The sequence below is a fragment of the Podarcis cretensis genome (assembly GCF_951804945.1).
Source record: "Podarcis cretensis genome assembly, chromosome: 4".
Classification (NCBI taxonomy): Eukaryota; Metazoa; Chordata; class Lepidosauria; order Squamata; family Lacertidae; genus Podarcis; species Podarcis cretensis.
Window position 1 is genome coordinate 74327082 of NC_137173.1, and position 20542 is coordinate 74347623.

Below are 20542 nucleotides of genomic sequence, written 5' to 3' on the forward strand. Positions count from 1 at the left end.
AATCTTGGTGAGAGTTCTTCTTTTTTATTGTTAAAATTTGCCTTATCTGAAAACAAACAGCCTTATCGTATCCCAGAAGGCTAATCCTTAATTAGGGCTCATTGACAAAGTTCTGCTTTAATAATTCTTGCCTTGTTCACTTCTGGTACATTGCAATGAGCTTCCTAAGAGCTCCTTTAAAGCTTGCTAATCAGTGCCTATCATTTGACTTGTCACTGTGTTGGATTATTTTGCAAGAAGGGGTGCCGTTATTTTGAGGCAAAACTGGAAGCCATGCAGTAAGATTAACCTTAACCATCTTAGATTATCACATACGGTACTTCTCTCTCTCTCTCTCTCTCTCTCTCTCTCTCTCTCTCTCACACACACACACACACACACACACACACACACACTTTGATATTGGGCCAAGCAATTTGAGGCCCCTGCATTCACTATAAGGGCAAATTCCTTTGGCTTGTCAAATGCATTAACTTAAAACAAAAAACGAAACAAAACAATGCCTGTTCAGTTTCAGCCTTGCAAAGGAAACTTCCGGGTCTTAAATTATGGAAGCCTTAGTTGAAAATTCAAAGTGGCACAGAAGGGAAAGAGATGACCATTTGGGTAGCATCTGGATCTTCTGCAGACATTGCTGTTGGAAGAAGTGTTGCTAATATCAGTCATAATACCACTTCCTGGCGGATTAGTCCAAAGGCTTTGAAGAGTGTCTGGCTGGGAAGCTTGTAAACTGGGCATTGTGGGCAAAGCTATCCTGTGGGTCTGCAACGTCTGATAATGGAAATGTAATCCCAATGAAAGCAGGAGACAACTTTTAGATAGCATGGCAAATAACTATTTGTAGGCCTACTTTTCATTATTTGTCTAATTTCTTCTTTAAAGCTATTTAAGTGAGTAAACATCACTTAAGCAGGGCTGGGGAGCCTGTGGCTCTAGATGCTGGACTCACAACTCCCATCAGGCCCAGATAGTATGATCAATGGTTGGGGATGATGGCAGTTGTAATCTAGCAACCACCCCTTCCCAAACCTCATTTCAGAGTGATCATAGAATTGTACGAATTCCGTGAACTCAATGTGTGTTGTAATGTGCTTCCTTTATCTTGTCTTGAATTTCCTGTCACTTCATGAGGAGACCTTTGAATGCTGTATTATTATTATTATTATTATTATTATTATTATTATTATTACTACAGTGGTACCTTGGGTTACAGACGCTTCAGGTTACAGACTCCGCTAACCCAGAAATAGTACCTCAGGTTAAGAACTTTGCTTCAGGATGAGAACAGAAATCGCATGGCGGCAGCAGGAGGCCCCATTAGCTAAAGTGGTACCTCAGGTTAAGTACAGTTTCAGGTTAAGAACAGACCTCCAGAATGAATTAAATTCTTAACCCAAGGTACCACTGTATTATTATTGCAAGATAATCTTTATTAGTTTTGCAAATTTCATACTACATATGCATATTATATTACAATTTATATTTATACTTGCTCCTAGGAGCTGACTTCCCTCCTTCCTTCTTCTGACTTCTTTATATCGCCTCTGATGCTGTATTATTATTGTGATTATTACTGCTTTTGTATATGGCACATTGTGCCATGAAAGGAGGTACAGTACCTTTTAATATTGCTATTTACTTACTTATTGCATTTTTATGCCAGCTTTTTCTCCAAAGAGCTCAAGGCGGCATACATGGTTCTTCGCCTCCTCATTTAATTCCCAAAATAATGCTGTGAAGTAGGTTAGTGGCCCAAAGTCACCCAGTAAGCTTCAAGGCTGAGTGGGGATTTGAGCCCTAGCCTTCCAGGTCCTAGTCTGACACTTTTAACCATTACACAACACTGGTGGTTAATGGAGTTCAGTTAGACAGAGAACTGAAACAGGACCATGTAGCCATCTTCTTGTTGTAATGTTTGAACTAGGCGAATGCATCCCATCTGCACCTAGAGTTCAGGTAGGTGTTTTTTCACCCCAGAGTTTCTGGTGACCTACTAGTGGAGTAGAGGAGGGAGTTTGCAAGTTGGAAGACACAGGCCTGGGCTTTAGTTGTAGGCTATAGCTGAAGTGTGAAATGTTGCAGGCAGAAAATACTAGCAAGGGTAATGAGAGACCAGGCTCTGGATATTTTTTATACCTAATCTGACTACACCTGAAACAGCATGCCCCTATTCTGTTCCTGAAGATACCCAAGCACACACATTCACAGGCAGCTCTCATAAAGTCTATCCATAACTAACTGGAGTAAGTTATAAGCTAAGCCCTATTTCTTCTATATTTGAAAATACTGATGTGTAGGAAGATGTATCACCTTTCTATCCAAATTTTGTTATATGTCCAAATAATTCCATTTTGTATGAGAATTTATTTAAGGTTGGCAGACGCAATGTGGGCCCATGGTTTCCCCAAGGTCACTCCCATGGGAAACTTCCAGGGCTTAGCAACTACATTATTCACTTTCTGCCACTTTGGTCTTATTTCTAGTCCGTTGACTGTAATAAATTGACGACGATGACTTCCTGCATATAAAGAAGCCTTATGCACAGAAATTTTTCCTGGTAGTTACAGGGACCAGCTACTGCCTCTAGCATAACTGCCTAGGGGACATGGGGGCTTCGGCCCCCACAATAAAAAATTTGAGGTGGCTGTCCCCTCCCACAAGTTAAAGGGTATTCCCATTCAAATGGTGTGTGTTCACTGCATCATGTGATTATGTGGGGCAGGGCTTACCTGAGCCCCCACAATATTTTATTCAGGTGGGCACCCCAGCCTCTAACTAGCCTAGACCGTTTAATTTCCTAAGACAAGTGCAAAGTCATGCCTGCCACTCATCAGAAAAATGACAAACTCACACCCCCAGCCATGAAAATACTTTAATCTGACTGCCAACCATTGATGTGTGCTTTGATGAGACTCTCCTATGAAGTTGCTCTCGTACACGTGCATATTCAGTAATAATAATCATTAATTTTCTGGAAGGATGTAAACATGATGGGGCCTGTAGGTTTTTCTGCTTCTCTCCTCCCTTCTTAACCTTTCTGCTTCAAGGCACAGAACTCAAAAGTCTCTTAGGAATGCAGACAAAGTGTTTTCACTCCACCCCCTGGCATGTTTGCCGTAAGGTACAATTGGGACCAGTTCACAGTGAGCCTCGCTCCCTGTTCCCTCCTCTTACATTTCACCATTTCTGACAGGGCTCAGCCATTCTCTGCTGATCTAGCCCAGGAAGTTTTATCAACCATCACTCAAGACCAAATAATACACTCCTCTTTGGGAAATTATCCTCACAGCTTGTCCTGATTTAAGAACCTAGCACAGACCTTAGAACTGTCCCAGGTGAAAAAAATTACAGGAGAATTAAGCACACTCATACTGGCTCCCCTAATTTACCTCAGGTTTTTGTTCTTACTCAAACAGCTGCTGTCAAAAGAACATGCTTTGCTCAGAATTTCAGCTAAGATGGATACTCTGAAGGTACTCTTGTGTGCTATTCAGTACTTTCTCCTAAAGTACAATCGTAACATGAACCTAATTTGGGTGTGGGGTTTCTCCACCTCCTGACAGAACTAGCGTCAATCCATTTGCTCTTTTCCTCCCTTACCCTTTGTAGCAACTGAGGGAGGATTAAAAAGAGCCTTGTTAATGCAGTGAAAATTGCTAATAGTCAAAGCAAGCGCCAGCGTCTATGTTTGGTGTCACATGATGGTGAACCTAGGAATTTTTGTTTCATTCCTGTGTGCAGTGCATGGAATGGACACTTGTAGAATCACAGATGCTGAACCCAGTTCTTCTGCGAGCCATTTCATTTAGACACAGCCTTTACACGAATGGAAAGTTTTGAGCTGCTTATTGCTCTTTTAACTGACAAAATCTGATAATGAACTTACGACCTCCATTTTTTTGTGGCATTTTTTGAGAAGACGGCAAGAAATCTACAGGTTACAGGTAAGACACCTTTTTTTGTTTTGTTATGTCACTGATAGCATATTCTTTAAAATGTACTGTTAAATATTCTGAGACAACTACTCATTGGTAAAGGTTGCCCTGATACAAACACTTGAAAGTGCATGTTATGTTTACTGTTTGATAGTTGGAATGTACTTATAAATGTGTTCCACTTCTTTGACCGAAATGAAGGGAATTAATTTTTTCATCCCCAAGGCAACTCAAACTTAATTTGAGAAAAATTAGGCAGCAATGTTCCTTGAAAAACATGGTTATGATAACTATTTGGAGTTACTCTGAAATAGCTGGATTGGAACAATCAGCTTTAGACTTTTTTATTGAAATGCTGTATAGTAGAGGTCAATGGAGCGTTGGGAACGTTAGCGCTTTCTTTTTAGGTTTTCAAAGTCAATGACTCAAATCTGATGTTGTGTGTGGCTCATTGAAACCAATATGACATACTTCAGAGTAGACTTGTATAGGATTGTATTTGCACTGCAGACACTCTACCACTGAGCTGCAGATAAATGATTGTGTAGGAGATTTTTTTGGCATAGAAAGCATCCCTTGTATCACAGTTGGGTTTGAAAAATGCCACCTAGCTAACAGAAAAGTCCTAACTTGTGTCCACTCAGAAGGAAGTCCTATTGACTTGGAGTTATTTATTTCTTTTGTTGCATTTATATCCCAACTTTTTCTCCAAGGAGCTCAAAGTTGGCATACATAATTATTTTCCCTCTCTGTTTTGTCCTTGAAACAACCCTGTGAGGTAGGTTAGGCTGAGAGACTAGGAATGGCCCAAGGTCACCCAGGGAGTTGCATGGCTGATAGGGATTTGAACCCTGGTCTCCCAGATCCTAGTCTGACACTCTAACCACTACACCACCCTGCCTTTCAGTTCAGTGGGGCTTACACACAGGTAAATGGGGCAAGGATTGCAGCCCCAGCCTGCATGCCATGTCCTATGTTTGTCAGTTTAAAATATTTAGAACTGGTATTTTGATTACAAATTTCCACAGCAGTTGAAAATATAGTGTTATGACAAGCTTTAAGATATAAGCCAGGCTAGCTTCCTGAGTTGAGCTGAGTGCTTGGGTCATTAAGGGAAGCAGAGGAATGGAGGCTCTGAGGCGGCAAATGGGTGGAGCCCCTCTCTCAACTCAGAGATAGTGAGAAGGACAAAGCATGAGTTTAGAGTTGGGAGTTTGCAGTGATATGAACTAGCGGAGAAAGAGAGTCGGAACAGTATTTGAGATTTGTGTTTGAATCCAAGGCTGTGGCTAAGGGAGAAACAAGATCTTTTTGGTGCACTGATGCCTTGAACATCTCAGGCTCAGGTTGCAGATATGTGTAAATAAACCATATATCAGAAAGACACCACAGTCTCTGCTCTGCCTCATTTCCAAAAGGAAACACGAACCCTAGGAATCTCATACCACTCAGAGATTGAAATGAAACAATATTAACAATAATGGGTGGGTCCAATGTATATGAATGGAAACAGTTTCTTTTCACAGAAATGTTTCACTCCATTGTGCTTGCGTTTCTAAAAATTACGCCTTTTTTTTGTGTCAAACTTTTGTGCTCCAGGCGTATTGTGGAATAAATTTGTCACCTCCTATATTTTCATTTACCATTTAGGTGGGTAAAGGCCACAGAGCATTAATTTTACACTCTAAAGGACTGCGGTTGGTGAGATAAGCAAAAAACAACAGCACCCTGCTGTTTAAATGGGAAGCAGTGCTTGGAACTTGTGTCAGCCCCAAATTACCCCTATTTGATTGTTTCCAGGTAGCTATTAGCCTGAGCGCAAAACAGGAAGCTAGTGTAAGCGTATTACTCTGGGTTTTGTGTCAGTTGCCTTTCTAATCTGGTTTTTAAAGAAACATCCCTGGTGTGCTTGAACAGGAGTTGAGTAATTACTTTGCTAGGATACCTGGTTTCCATGACAGCGATGCATGCTTTCCTGAGCAGAAGATCAGGGAAGTGACCGAATACACTAGTAAGCTTATAAAACACCTGTGTATGATGTATAGCCATGACAGACTGAAGCACTGGTGGTGGAAAACATGATTGCTGGTCTGGACTGAGATCTAGCCACCAGATTTGGATGTGTAATTCTTGTTGTTGTTGCATCATTTTTGGAGCCCAGATCAAGGGCCCAAATTGGGTCTATTGAAATGGCTCAGATTTCCCTCACCCAAAGGGATTGGAAACCAAGGCACGGCTTCCGATTGACTGCAGGAAGCTCCTGCAGCCAATCGGAAGCCATGGAAGCTGCCTCGGATGTTCAGGTTCCAAAGAACATTCACAAACTGGAACACTCATTTCCAGACTTATGGCATTTGGGAGCCAAAACATTCAACTCACAAGGTGTTTGGGATCCAATGTACGACTGTATAGTGTTATGAGTTTGGGGGTGGGGGAGGAAGTTGGCTGTATGTGAGATTCTTCTAACCCCTGTGATTTCTGAAGCATTCTATCTTCCAACCACCTACACTCTGAAGCATTCTATCACTTTGTTACTTGCTGTAGGTGGAGACAAGGCCTGTTAGATGGGATCATTACATGGATCCTGAAGAGGCAGGGAGAAAAGTCCACTGGGCAGATCCCTTAGGAAGAAGTTTATGAGCTACTGCTTCTGAATAGTTGTGGTATTTTAGGACAGTACAGCAAATATTTTAACACTTTTTAAGTGCATGCATCAAGTGTACAGAAAGAAGAGCAAGTAGGAGTGGCAAGGGTATGCTTTCCCCTTCCCTTTTAACTCAGGTGATTAACTCTGAACCACCAATTAAAAGTTAGTGCTAAATCCCATTAACGGCAGAAAGTGGTTAGGGATTAATCCTGAAGATTTAAAAACATCTGTTTCACATAGCAGAGGGTTTTTTTTAAAAATCTGTAATATTTTGACCCAAGGTTGCTGCATAGCTTCTGCACTTCAAATTGGATTGTATGGTGAAATGTGAGCAGAGTGCTTGCAGGCACCTAGCTGCTGTTTCAAACCGAAAGAAGTAAAAAAGCGTAGCTAAAAAACCCAAAATATGCACTGTACAGCCCATTTGCTAATCACATTGCTTCTTTCTCAGTATTATTTCAAATCCATGCAACCCTAACATGCCTTGAGAAAATTTTCAAGCAGCAACATTTGCACAGTCAAAGCCGAAACAATGGCCTTACCAGCTTATTTGGGTCTTCTCCTTAGCACTCCTTAAGACACATTTTGCTTTCCCAACCACTAGATAATGAATTATAAACCAATGCTTCCAACTGCATCTACTCATGTCAGCATCACTCCCTGCCCCGCTTATATGTGATTGTGATATTAGCTTCTGTTCACACTTGCATTATTAACCTGGGATTTAATTCTGTGTTTTTTAAAAATTATATTATTTGTTTATTAAAATTCCTGGGCAGTGCCAGGAGCTCCCCACTAGTCTTTCAATGAAACAATAGTATAAAAGCCAATATAATCTTTGCATATATAGGTGTCACAGGAGCTGGTCAGTAATCACACAGTTTAAAGATGGAGTTAACTCTTATTAGCAAAAGCACAATCTCCACACTCCATGACTGCCTAATGAGCAGAGCAGCTCATTCCCGGTGGTCTTCCTCCATAAAAATCAGTTGCTGAGACTCCCATTTCCTCAGTGCTTTCCCTGAGCAATTGGAGACTATGCCTGCATGCAGCCAACCTCTCCTTTGCTCTTTTCATGCCTCTTCTGGTTTTGGGAGACAAGTGGGGAAGGGGAGATTGTCACAGCGGGAGGGGGAGACATCAGTGACTCTTCACCAGCATAACCCATCTCTGTCTCTTGGCCTCCCTCATCTCACTTGCCAGCTTCTGCCTCTGATTCTGGCCTGCTCTTTGCACATACTCTCCAAGCTCACTTTGCCATTTTAGTTTTTGACACCTCATCTCCTCAGTCGTCTCCCTCTTTTCACTCTGACCACTCATTGTTGTCCCACCACATTACATGGATCCTGAAGGGGCAGGGAGAAAAGTCCACTGGGCAGATCCCTTAGGAAGAAGTTTATGAGCTACTGCTTCTGAATAGTTGTGGTATTTTAGGACAGTACAGCAAATATTTTAACACTTTTTAAGTGCATGCATCAAGTGTACAGAAAGAAGAGCTCTGAGCCTTCTTCTTTCGGAGGTTACCCAACTGTTTCCTTCCACCATTCATCTGCGTCCAACCAGTCCATGACATCAGGCCTCCTGAGTTTTTCTGCTCTGATTACTTTCCCTCTTTTTATTTAGATTATGCTTATTTAGCTTTATTAATGTGGACAGATACTTTATGGAGAGTTAGAGCTAACTCACTTGAAACAGGAATCTTGTGATCAAAGCATGGTCTTAATTCATTCAAGGGCATATGTTTTCCTTTGTTTTGTGTACAAAACTTCCATTGATATTCATGAAATTTCTGTTGTGTGATTTTTTTTAAAAAAAATTCCGTTCATTCTTGGCTAGAAATTAAGTTTGGGTTGTAACCTATAGAAAATAGTTGTATAACTCTTAAGAACAGGACAGAGAGCAATGAATTGCAGCATGTATAGTGAAGGCATCCCCCCATTGCTATGACCTGTAGGGAATGCATTTGAGGAGTTCAATATGCCTTTGTGCCCTGTGGGGCTACCAGCACAAGGGTTTGAGTATAGATTTTGCCCTCCTTGCTCAGCTGTGTCTCCATGGGCTACATGGAATGTAGGAATTATAGGGATGCGGGTGATGCTGTGGTCTAAACCACTGAGTCTCTTGGATTTGCCAATCGGAAGGTCGGCGGTTCGAATCCCCGCAATGGAATGAGCTCCTGTTGCTCGGTCCCTGCTCCTGCCAACCTAGCAGTTCGAAAGCACGCTAGTGCAAGTAGATAAATAGGTACCACTGTGGTGGGAAGGTAAACGGTGTTTCTGTGTGCTCTGGCTTATGTCACGGTGTTCTGTTGCGCCAGAAGCGGTTTAGTCATGCTGGCCACATGACCCAGAAAGCTGTCTGTGGACAAACGCCTGCTCCCTTGGCCTGAAAGCGAGATGAGCGCCACAATCCCATAGTCGCCATTGACTGCACTTAACAGTCCAGGGGTCCTTTAACTTTACCTTTTTTTACATGGAATGAAATAAACTCAATGTAATTGGAGACAGCAGCAACTCAGCTTCCACCTATGACAACAAGGTCATCAAAGACTGGCTGCATCGTGATCAATGTTCCTTCATAGCAAAAAGAGGGCAAATGTTGTGTGCAAAAGGTCTCTGGTCCAACCCTTGACATCTCCAGTTAAAAGGAATGGCTGATGTGAGAGACCTTTTGCTGTGAGGCAATCAAAGTGTGGGAATATTAGGATAGATAAGACAACCTGCCCAATCTAGTAGTAGTCAGCTCCACATGTTCCTATGCACACGCTTGTAAACTCACATCACGCTTTGCATTTTAGCTTGCTACATTCACACTGAACGTCCTACTTGAAAAGTGGCCCTTACACACCAAGTTTAAACCACAGGGAATAATGTTTTAGTAATGTTAATAGAACACACTTGCCAGATAAGAATGCTTATATGATCACAATTAATTTTAATGGAAAACTTTAATGGAAACTTCAGTTTAGTTTAGGAACGCTGGAAACATTGGAAATAGAATTGTTTAGGAATGCTGGCAATACTGGCTCAGAATTGCCTACACCAGAGTTTCCCAAACTTGGGTCTCCATTGGTTTTTTTTGGACTACAACTCCCATTATCCCTAGCTAGCAGGACCAGTGGTGAGGGATGATGGGAGTTGTAGTCCAACAACAGCTAGAGATCCAAGATTGGGAAACCCTGATCTACACTGACTGGCAACACCTCTCCAGGATTTCAGGCAAGAGACTTTCACAACTCTACTTGGGATGCAATCCAGAGTCTTTTGCATGCAAACCAGACAGAGCATGCCCTACTGAGCTATAGCCCTTCCCTTAATCCATATGCAAACAATCACGTTCTAAAGAGTGATCACCCAAAATGGGTTTCACTATATTTGTACTTTTAGATTATCAGCCTCGGTTAAATTAATAAATTTGACATTCACTATTTTTAATTGGCGCATTTAAGTGAATACTTGGAAAGCTGCTTTCAAGGGGCTTAAACAACTCACTGAGATAATTAAAGAACAATCCCATTCTTTTGGATTTTTGTTTTATCCCAGTTAGTTTGTTTTACAATGCCACGCTCAGTCAGCTAATGTATGTTTAACATGGCAAATACAATTTTCTGCTGCAAATTATTTTTCCACGGCAAATTAAAACTAAGAAGTGAAGTAGTACAAAACACACACACAATTACATCTGAATTGAATGTGGAGATGAACAATCTGCCTTCTCTGAACTGATAGCTGGCAGGTCTTCCTGTTTTTTGGATGACTCTTCATGTGACAAATTTTTACAACTATGCTAGTGGAAGACAGCAACTGGTTTTCAGTTTTGGGGAAACATAGATGCAAGGCAGGCTAGCTAACCCTCTCATGAAGCAGTATGAATAGCCAGCTGTTATTCAGAGCACTCCCTTGTCTGTCTGGGAATTCTAATTAAAATCTCTGGCAACTTTATTTAAGCCCCAAGTCAGTCAGCTGAGAGACACGGGAAGTCAAAAAATGTGGTATCTACACTACTATCAAAGCTCTGGATAAATCTTTCTCTTTTAGTGTGCTTTGATATCAGTCTTCTAGACACATTTTGTACTCTAAATAGGGCCCCAACAGATTACCTCCCAACCCATGATTTCTTTCTTTTTTTTTTAACCCTCTGTTAGAAGGATGTGGAAACTGTATCTCTCCAGATGACAGGGATGATGGGAGCTGGAGATGGGGTAGAAATTAAATCCAGTTTACATTTAATGGGAAATCTACCTAATTCACTCTTTTTTTGGGAAAACTGAAACACAGCGATCTTCCAAAATTTGCACAACTCTGAATTTTGCAATGAAGTTCGCCAGCCAAGTAATGTGCACACAAATTCATAGACTGTGGGAAAGTGTGCGTAGAAATACATATATTGGTGAAAATAACATGTAAGAAGCATTCTACCAGGGAGAATTGCTTTACTAAAAAAACAAACAAGCTTATTAAGCAAAATGTGTATATTATGAAAAATTAGCACTAAAATGCTGATGAATTTTCAGGAGGACGTTTAAGAAACAAATCAAGAAGAAATGTGGGAATCACCAGAATGTGATACTGGAGAAACCAAAATGGATAGATTTGCCCATCACTCACTGTAGTTCAGGAGCACCTTGAAGGGCCACAGACTGGTTTATGTCATATTATCCTATAACACTAACAGCAAACTCAGGGCACTTTCAGGTTGCTGCTATTTTGGGGTGGGATTTCAATCACACACCTGCAAATTGCAGCTTACTGGCAGGTCTTGCACAACAAAGCCATTTCCTTGCAAATATTGTTTATTATTATTATTTATGATAAGGAAAATGTAGCCAAAAGTTTGGGAAAAGACTTGCTTTGATGCAACATTGCCGAGCCTCCCCACAAACAAATCAGACAGGGTGCTTATTAAACAGCCAACATCATGGGATCTCCCTGCAAAATCAGGATGAACACGTAATTAATAGGTCTTCTCGTTCTCCAGGCCAGAGCTAAAATGTCACCACCCGTGTGCAAGAGGGGAGATGTCAGCAGGCTTGTTTGGAACTTGAGGTGTGCAGAAGGGGAGATCCTACAGACCCTACCAAAACAGGACAGGGCTTGGGATGGTGACTGGTTTGGGTCGGTGGTGGAATGGGAACCTGGGTGGAGCAGAAAGAGCTGTGGCTTGGTAGTAGAGCCTCTGCACTACACACAGAATGTCCCAGGTCCAACCCCAGGAAGCTTAAAGTAGGGCTGGGAATGTGACCTGTCCGAAACCTTTGAGAGATGCTGCCAGTCCATGTAAGCATTACTGAGCTGGATAGAACCCTGCACGAGGCAGCTTCCTTGGTTTCTATCCTGGAAGGAGGGCAACATAGCTAGGTAGCTGGCTGGTTCGTAAGCTGAGCAAAAACACTCCAAATGGCAACATTTTGTTGCAGGGCCCACTTGTAGTGTTGTTTTCTCATTTAAAAGAGAAACAGAAGGAAGAAGAGGAAAAAAGCAAATTCATGAAGTATGTGTGTACAATTAGCCATGACAAAGGATTGGTGTGGGTGGGTGTGGGGAGGGTGTTGGAAAAACGCCCTGGGAAGGCTGAAACTTCCCCAAGTCTCCGGAGCGTCCCCTGGTGGCTCTCTCTGGCTGTAAATCTTCTTTGGTCCAGAGTGGCCAGTAATAAGTGACTCTTCTCTTCTGAAAAGAGCATGCCAGTCTTCTGGCATATCATAGCAGAAGAAAGACTCAATCGTAGTTCTAAAACTACTTTATTTACAGTCTTATATACAGAGACTCGATCAGTATATCTGTGCTCTCTGAACACCAGTACAGAACTGCGACACACACAGAAGTGAAACCAACTTCCAATAGTACTCAGAAGGAAGAGATAACACAGACTTCCTTTCTCACGCTCACTCAGACACTCACATGATGTATACAATTCATGGTAACACTTGCTGGAGCAGCTCGGATAGATAAAAATCCTAATGGGGAGGGGGGGACTGGGCGCTGCCCTCACCAAGCCTCACTAGTGAGCTTCTAGAAGCATTTGGTTGGCTGTTGATGGGAGCCATTGTAGTGCAGTAGAGTGTTGGACTGGGAATTGGGAGACCAGCATTCAAATTCTCACTGAGTTGTGAAGCTCATTGTGTGACCTTGGGCCAGTTACTTCCTCTCAGCATGTACGTTTTGAGCTCTTTGAGCTCCTTAGAGGAAAGGTGGCAATTCAAATAATATAATATAATGCTGGACTAAATGGATTTTGATATGAAACAGCAAGGCATTTCTTATGATTATACTGGTATCAAATGGGCAATATTTGCTCCAGTTTTCAAAGTGCAATCTGAACTGAACTGAACTGAACTGCAACACAGTCATGGAATATTCCTGAGTTCTCTTTAATGCGGAGCATCCCTGCAATTTAGGATCACATGCTGATGGAGGTGATTAGTCTTGCATTCCAATTCTGTAGCAAGATCATTTTCCTGCCCATCACTACTAATTCCTGCTGTTTGGAAAGGAAGTTCAGCTGTCGTGCGATTCTGCTCAACCGAGCAACTTTGCCCCAGAACCTCTTCCAGCTTATTATTCATTTCCTCTGGTAGAGAATCGGTGCAGAAAGGATTCCTTACTTACATTAAAATGACTACAGTATTTCAAAGTAGTGGTGGGGAGTGAGTTTAATAAACAATGCCAGAATGCAATTCCTCCTCAAGAGAAGTTAAGGCTATGTCCCACCCCCCTTCATGAATTTAAAAAAGAAACACACCTAAAAATGAAGAAGGAAAACTCAGGAATGTAAACCCCAACCACGTGGTGTTTTTACTTGGTCCCATCAGGCTGACCATTTTCATAGTTCTGCTGTACCAGCAGCTCTTACACCAGCATAATGCAATGTTCTTGTGTTCTTCTGCTTACCCCATGGTAAACTGAAATGAACCTAAGCATGGACTGGCTCTTTCAGAAGAGAGATTTTTACTCTCTGTGGTTGACCCCCTCCACTAGCCCAGATGTGCAGAACAAAGTGATCTGACTCCTGCTCCACCCACATCACTAACCAAGGCATAATGTATATGTACATTTACATATATATACATGTATATGGTGAAGTGTATGTCATGAAAGCAGATTTTCCTATAAGATAGCAAGGAGTCAGACATGAAACTTGAGAAAAGTCTAAAGGAACTGTAGACAAGTGGCATGACTTAAATTTAAGCTAACAGAAAGTGAAATCTTGTCCCAGTATGTGACATCTGGCTGAATAAAAAAAAGGTGAGATTACCAGAAGTATATAATTGCCTTCCATTGCAAAGAGTGAACCAAGCAAGACTTGACAACCAAGACTTTACAACAGACCTTTCCAAACTGTGTGTCACAATGCATTAGTGTGTCGGCTGCAGTGTGTAGGTGTGTTGTGCGAACGCTCCCTGTGCTCCTTCTGGGGCTGGAAAGGGGTTAGTTAAACCTCTGGTTTGCCAGTAAAATTGAATTACCCTGTTGTGAAATGATGCATGTCTAAAAAGTGTGTCACCAACTTGAAAAGTTTGAAAAGCTCTGCTTTACAAGAATAATAAACAGATATATTGTCAAGGGAAGAAAGCAAGGCTGGCTACATCTGTAGGGAGAGAGAATTGTGGGAGCTATGGACTGGATATCCTCAACTTAGAAGGCTATTATGGACAAGCATCTCAAACCTTCTATAGGTGTCCAAGAAAGAATAGGAAGAGTTGGTACAGTGGACAAAGTTAAATAGTTAATGTTGGATTAACAATATGGGATAATCAAAGCACATTTCTAGCACCCAGTACATTGCTTATAGCAGGCATAGGCAAACTTGGCCCTCCAGATGTTTTGGGACTACAACTCCCATCATCCCTAGCTAACAGGACCAGTGGTCAGGGATGATGGGAGTTGTAGTCCCAAAACATCTGGAGGGCCGAATTTGCCTATGCCTGGCCTATAGCATCTGTAACAAAGACAGAAGACAAAACTGACGAATACAGTTGCGATGACCCTTGCAGCCCTCAGGATGAACCCTCTGGTCATCAGCTGGAGAGCAGAAGTTTCAATCCTGATGGGATCTGCTTCACCAGAACATTCCTTGTGGGGAGTGCACTGGCAAAGCAGACCCTGCAGTCAGCAGATTTGCACTCTTCACTCACCAGCTGATGAGCAGAAGCTTCAATGTTGCTGGGGGCTGCTTTGCCAGTGGGATTGAACCCTCAGTCTGGAGGTTTGAAGAACAGTAGTTCAAAGAAAACCAGAGATTCAAGGAAAGCCCTTTTGCAAACAGCAATCTTGGGCTGCCTCCTGAACAACAAGAAAAACAATGTGCTGCCCCCCCTATAAATTATAATAGCCCCTTAAAGATTGACTATGGAAACATGGTATTAACAGCAGATCAACATAACTGGTTCCATCAGCATATGATGGGATGGCCCATGAAAAAGATGGGAAATCACTCTGTGAATTGAATCTTTTGGGGATAAAGAGTTTGTCTCCAAACATCACTTCTGTGAAAAGGGAAGAGCTCTAGCTGTGGTCAAGTATAGTTCTTGGTATCTCCAGCTATTACTGTACTAGGAGTGACACCTGCCTGAAACCCTGAGAGCTGTTACCAGTCAGTATACGAAGTTAGGTGGACCAATGGTCTGATTCTGCACAAAACTGCAAACACACTATACCTTTAAAACATATCTGAAGCACATTTCCCCTCCTCAAAGAATTCTGGGCTCTGTCGTTTGCTTCTCACAGAGTTACAGTTCCAAGCAACCATTAGCAAACTACAGTACCCAGAGTCCTTTGAGGTGGGGAATGTGTTTTGAGTATGCTTTAAAGGTATAGTGCATGTTCAGCCAAAGACAGATCCTGTGTTCCTACACTCCTGAAAAGGAAACACAGCCTCTATCAGGCTAGGGATGTGCCGTTGCTATTCATTAGTATGCTGCTGTGGAGCTGCAAACTTGAAGCACCTGCCGTTTATCAACTTAGACATAAGAAAGATTGACATCACTGAATAACAATAATCTGGAGATGTCACTCTGGGTACAATAATACATTTTTCTGAGATGTGTTTTAGAAAGCTTGGTTCTCAGCTTGAAAGGCTGCTGGGTAGCTTCTAGACAGGTTTTAAAGCCATTGTTCTCTTGGAAGCCTAAAGCATTAAAAACAAAACGGGTGGGAGGGAACTGACACTGATTTTATATTTCTGCAGAGCTTAACTTCTAGAAGAAGAGAATGGCAGGGCTCAAGCCTGCCTGGCAATAAGTTAACCCCCCCCGACCTGGAAGTCGTTTTCTCTACTCCCTGATGTTGAGGAACCTCAATGGTGCACTTTGGGTAGGACTTTTGGGATGAGGTTCAGGGCCTCATTCAGCAGAACGAGCAGTTGGGGTCTGTGGGTTCACTAGATTTGTGTATGAAGTAATACACATTACCACATACAGGAGTGGCTTCAAGCCCACCCAGTGAGCTTTGTAGCTGATGAGCGATTCACACCAAGATCTCCCTAGACTAAGTCTGGTGTTCTAGCCCTGGGATGGGAAACCTGTCCAGGTGATGTTGGACTTCAACTTCCATTGTTCCCAGCCAGCCTGGCCAATGGTCAGGGTTGATGGAGAGTTGTGGTCCAGCAGTATCCAGAAGGCTACAACTTCTCCATCTATGCTCTAGCTGTTCTGGCACACTGGGTTCCCAACGCGAGTATCTTTGGCAGGATGTAGAAGTCTGTGTGCACATAGAAATTGCAAACACAGTTCTCTCTGCCAGGGCTGCTTATAAAAGTGATAAAGACTTAACTGTTGGATGCACAGGAGGAGAATGAAGGGTTGGCATCAGCCCCTGCTGCTTCCTCTTTCCATGCTGAGAGATACTTCTTAGGGTTTTAGTTTATTATTATTAAGCTCCCTTCATCTGTAGCCCAGACTGCTGCTTTGCATGTATCTATCTTAATAGCAAGAAGGCTCTAAGCAGTTCACAAAATACAAATTTCATAGCATTGTAAAGATACATTGGGTCAGGGTGTTTAGTGTACTTTATTTTAGCTAGTGTTTGCAAGGCGAGGTGGATGTTCTCTTCATAAGTCTTAATGCTTCTTCTGCTGTGTTGTGATATCTTACTTTATGAGGTGTAATTTAAACCATGGATTGAGATCTTATTGAAATCCATACTTTTCTCAACCAGTTTTAGCTCTTTAACTATGCAGGCAGTCCAGGGAGTCCATGCAGACTACATGGCAGAACAGAAATCAGAGAAACATAACAAGCAAACATCTCTAACTCAAAGTTACAAGGAGAGGGTGGGGTGTGGGGAAGAGAAGAAGCTAACTTTACTGATTTCTAGATTCGAGATCCAATTTTAACATCTACTGACAAGATATGAACCATTTTTATTTGTTAATTTTATATATTATTTTTACCTTTGCTGTGTCTATCTGTTTAGCCCACCTGATCGCTCAAGGGTTTTTTTTATGGGACAGACAATGTGACCCATCTCCGCTAAGATTGCCACTTAGTTGTAGCTTGTGAGGGTGACCCACCAGTTGAAGACCAGTGCTTTGTGATGGTTGTGTAAAACTGAACTTAGTTGGCAAAGTGGCTGCTCACATTCATATACCCACAAGGCAGAGAGATCGTGTCATTTTGGTATTTTATACAACTTCCCAACAAGCCATGGCAGCAGCAGTAGCAGCCAGCTGCATTGCTGCTGTGGCAATTGGGTGGTCAATTGGTGGCTGCTAGCGGACAGATGATTGGTGGGTTCGTCGATGCGTGTGATTGGCAGTGGCAGTCAGGCAGGTGAGCAATTGTCATCAGTTCCCCCTGAAGAAAGCTCAACAAGTCTGGACAATCTCCCCCCATTTCCTCAATTTGGAGTCCCCCCCCCCAAATAGGGGTCGTCTTATACATGGGGGCGTGTTATACATGGAAAAATATGGTATGTAGTGGTGGAAATAGATCTGACCCACATGTTGGTAATTAACAAAGAATCAGCTGGGTGCCTAGATTCAAAATGCAGGGCTTTGTGCTGCCCGCAGTTAAAAACACTCTCAGAATTATGTAGCAGTATAGCGTGGAATGAGATGCGGGTGGCGCTGTGGTCTAAACCACAGAGCCTAGGGCTTGCCAATCTGAAGGTCAGCGGTTTGAATCCCTGTGACGGGGTGAGCTCCTGTTGCTCGGTCCCAGCTCCTGCCCACTTAGCAGTTTGAAAGCACGTCAAAGTAGATAAATAAGTACTACTCTGGTGGGAAGGTAAACAGTGTTTCCGTGCGCTGCTCTGGTTTCGCCAGAAGCGGCTTAGTCATGCTGGCCACATGACCCAGAAGCTGTACATCTGCTCCCTCGGCCAATAAAGCGAGATGAGCGCTGCAACCCCAGAGTCGTCCGCGACTGGACCTAATGGTCAGGGGTCCCTTTACCTTATAATAGCATGGAACATAGGTTGTTAAACCCTTTCATATATCCCATTTAGTTTGCTTTAAAGCTCTTGCCCCATCTCTTTACCCCTCTCGCAATGAACAGATCACACACTGTTAAGTAAGTGACTTACTAAATCCAAAGGTCTGGTTCATGTGTTATTCTATGTAGCAGCAAGGAGAACACAGGTAGATTACTGTTGGGTGCAAAATACAGCGGGTAGTTTCAAACATGAGATTGTATCAAGTTCAGACATGTTCATCCTGGTGGATTACATAGCTGGAAAAGAGTGAGGAACAGTAAGAGAAGCAGCTTCATTTCCTTCTTCATGGAGGTAAGGGTGTGTGGCCTAGCTGAATCTAGGAACAGACCTCTCTGGTCTTAACCCCTTCATGCACTGTCTAGCATTTACACACAGTTATGTTTGACTGCAATTTCCCACAGGAACAGGGAGCAGGGGAAATGCATTTCCCTAGTTCTAGCAATGTCTGGGCTACAGTAAGGTTTACAGATACTAGAGACGGTATTTCATAGCTATTTATTTGAAATTTCATAGCTGACATGGGCAAGGCCAGAGTCCTGTCCGCCCAGTAAACAAGGCAAACTTTATCTTGTTTCAATGTTGTGTTTTTATGGTGCTACTTTTTAGGACTTATTTTTATTTGTTCTTGGGCCTGGGGATGATTCCAGGAAACAGTGCTGCTCATGTCCATGAGGCCAAAAAACCCCCACAGCCGACACGTTTTAAAAAAGAAGTTTAATCCAGATTTCACTTTACAGTAGAAAATCTGAAAAGTCAAAGTAACTGTGAAATGTCTGCAGTCGGTCACTGCCGGTGAGGAAGCTTCATAGTGCAATGCCGTTTGGATGGTCATTTATCATGTGCCTGATCTCTAATGCCACACCCCTACTTCTATTTGCTCCTCACCTGAGCACAACATAGCTGCTTTCTTTCCAGAAGTCCCCAATACCAAACACAAGACACTCGTTTCCACTGATTGCTGCATGCCCCATTTAGAGGAGAAATTCCCAAAAGTAAATACTACCAGCCTTATCTGAACAGTTACCATGTTTTACTATGGGCAAACCAGAGGCGGGTGCAATATCTATTCCCATTTGCTTTTTTGGTTTTAAATCCTGTCTTATGTTATATCTCTCTATATTGTTATTTTTAAAAGCCCAAAGTTTATACTGTGTTCATGTTCTCCCAAGTACAGTGGTACCTCAGGTTACAGACACTTCAGGTTACAGACTCCGCTAACCCAGAAATAGTACCTCGGGTTAAGAACTTTGCTTCAGGATGAGAACAGAAATGGTGTGGCGGCAGCTGGAGGCCCCATTAGCTAAAGTGATACCTCAGGTTAAGAACAGTTTCAGATTAAGAATGGACCTCCAGAACGAATTAAGTTCTTAACCCAAGGTACCACTGTAATTATTTTCTGCATGCAAAGTATGGTTCCCTCCACAAAAATATGGTCTCTTCCATGAGTTTCTTTCAAAGATTTATACCTCTGCACAATGTAAGATCTCTCAACCCAGTAATTTAAAGTCCAAAATGAATTCAAAAAGTGCCCCGCAGTTCTGGATCAGTAGAGGGCTGGGCAAAAGTCTTCTGCTAAGCCAAACACAGGAACATCTTTTCCCCTCCCCCCATCCCATCTAAAAATTAAATTGTCAGCTTGTCAGGGTAGGCATCTGCCCTTTGCTGTTGTTATCATGGAAAAGCACTACAAACATAAAGCTACGATTTTAATGCATGCTTACCTTGGAGTAAACCCCACTGAACACTGTGGGGTTTTGCTTTGATTAAACATGTGTATGTAAATGTTATTATTGTACCCATTTCGCAGAGAAACCTTTTACACATGCCCCTTACCAGGAGTGGGGAGTTAAAGAAACCTCTGCTTATTTGCCACAAGAGGTCAGTGTGTGCTTGTGTGTGTGTGTGTGTTTATTTAAAAATCACATTGCTACAGTGTATGATGACATTAATGATCGACACACACTGCGAGGTGGGTGAAAAACATCACAGTTCCAAATTTATAGCATTTCATGCCTTTCAGAATGCCACTGTGCCTGGAAGCCCTTTCTGTGAATCATTGCTTAAATGTGTATTTAATGCTGCCTTGTAAAATGGACAAGCTTAATAAAATACTACTTAGCTGTGGCAATCAGTTTACTCGCCCACACAGGCACATCTGTTAAGCATTGTGTGTGCCCTCAGATATACTGACAGGCACACACACACACACACATTACTCATACAACACAACTCCTTCTTAAGCAATCCATTCCCAACATTGTGTGTGTGCATGTGTGAGAGAGAGAAAAGAAAGTGAGTATTTCATCAGCATATGCGTACTGTACATAGATCCAACTTCTTCTGGTTTCAGGGAGCAGGGATATTGATTCAGCTAAGATCTACAAGAATGAGCCAGTCCTGATAGCAATCAAGGCACGGCACACAGGGCCAGCATTGACTATGTGATCCATATGGCCAGCTTCCCTCACTCTGGGGTCCTGCTCACCTCCTGGGCAACTTCATTCCTTTTCATTTTCCCTGTGAATAAT

General features: G+C 42.4%; 1 protein-coding gene across 2 annotated transcripts in view; it reads left to right on the top strand.

Moving 5' to 3' along the window:
* Positions 1 to 3623: 3623 nt before the first annotated feature.
* OCA2 (OCA2 melanosomal transmembrane protein) overlaps positions 3624 to 20542 on the top strand; it is a 158381-nt gene continuing 141462 nt past the window's right edge. The window contains exon 1 of one of the 2 annotated variants that reach the window (XM_079972593.1): positions 3624 to 3944. The gene's annotated coding sequence lies outside the window, so the exon portion shown is untranslated. The remainder of the gene's footprint in view (positions 3945 to 20542) is intronic. The other variant, XM_079972592.1, reaches the window with a different exon arrangement.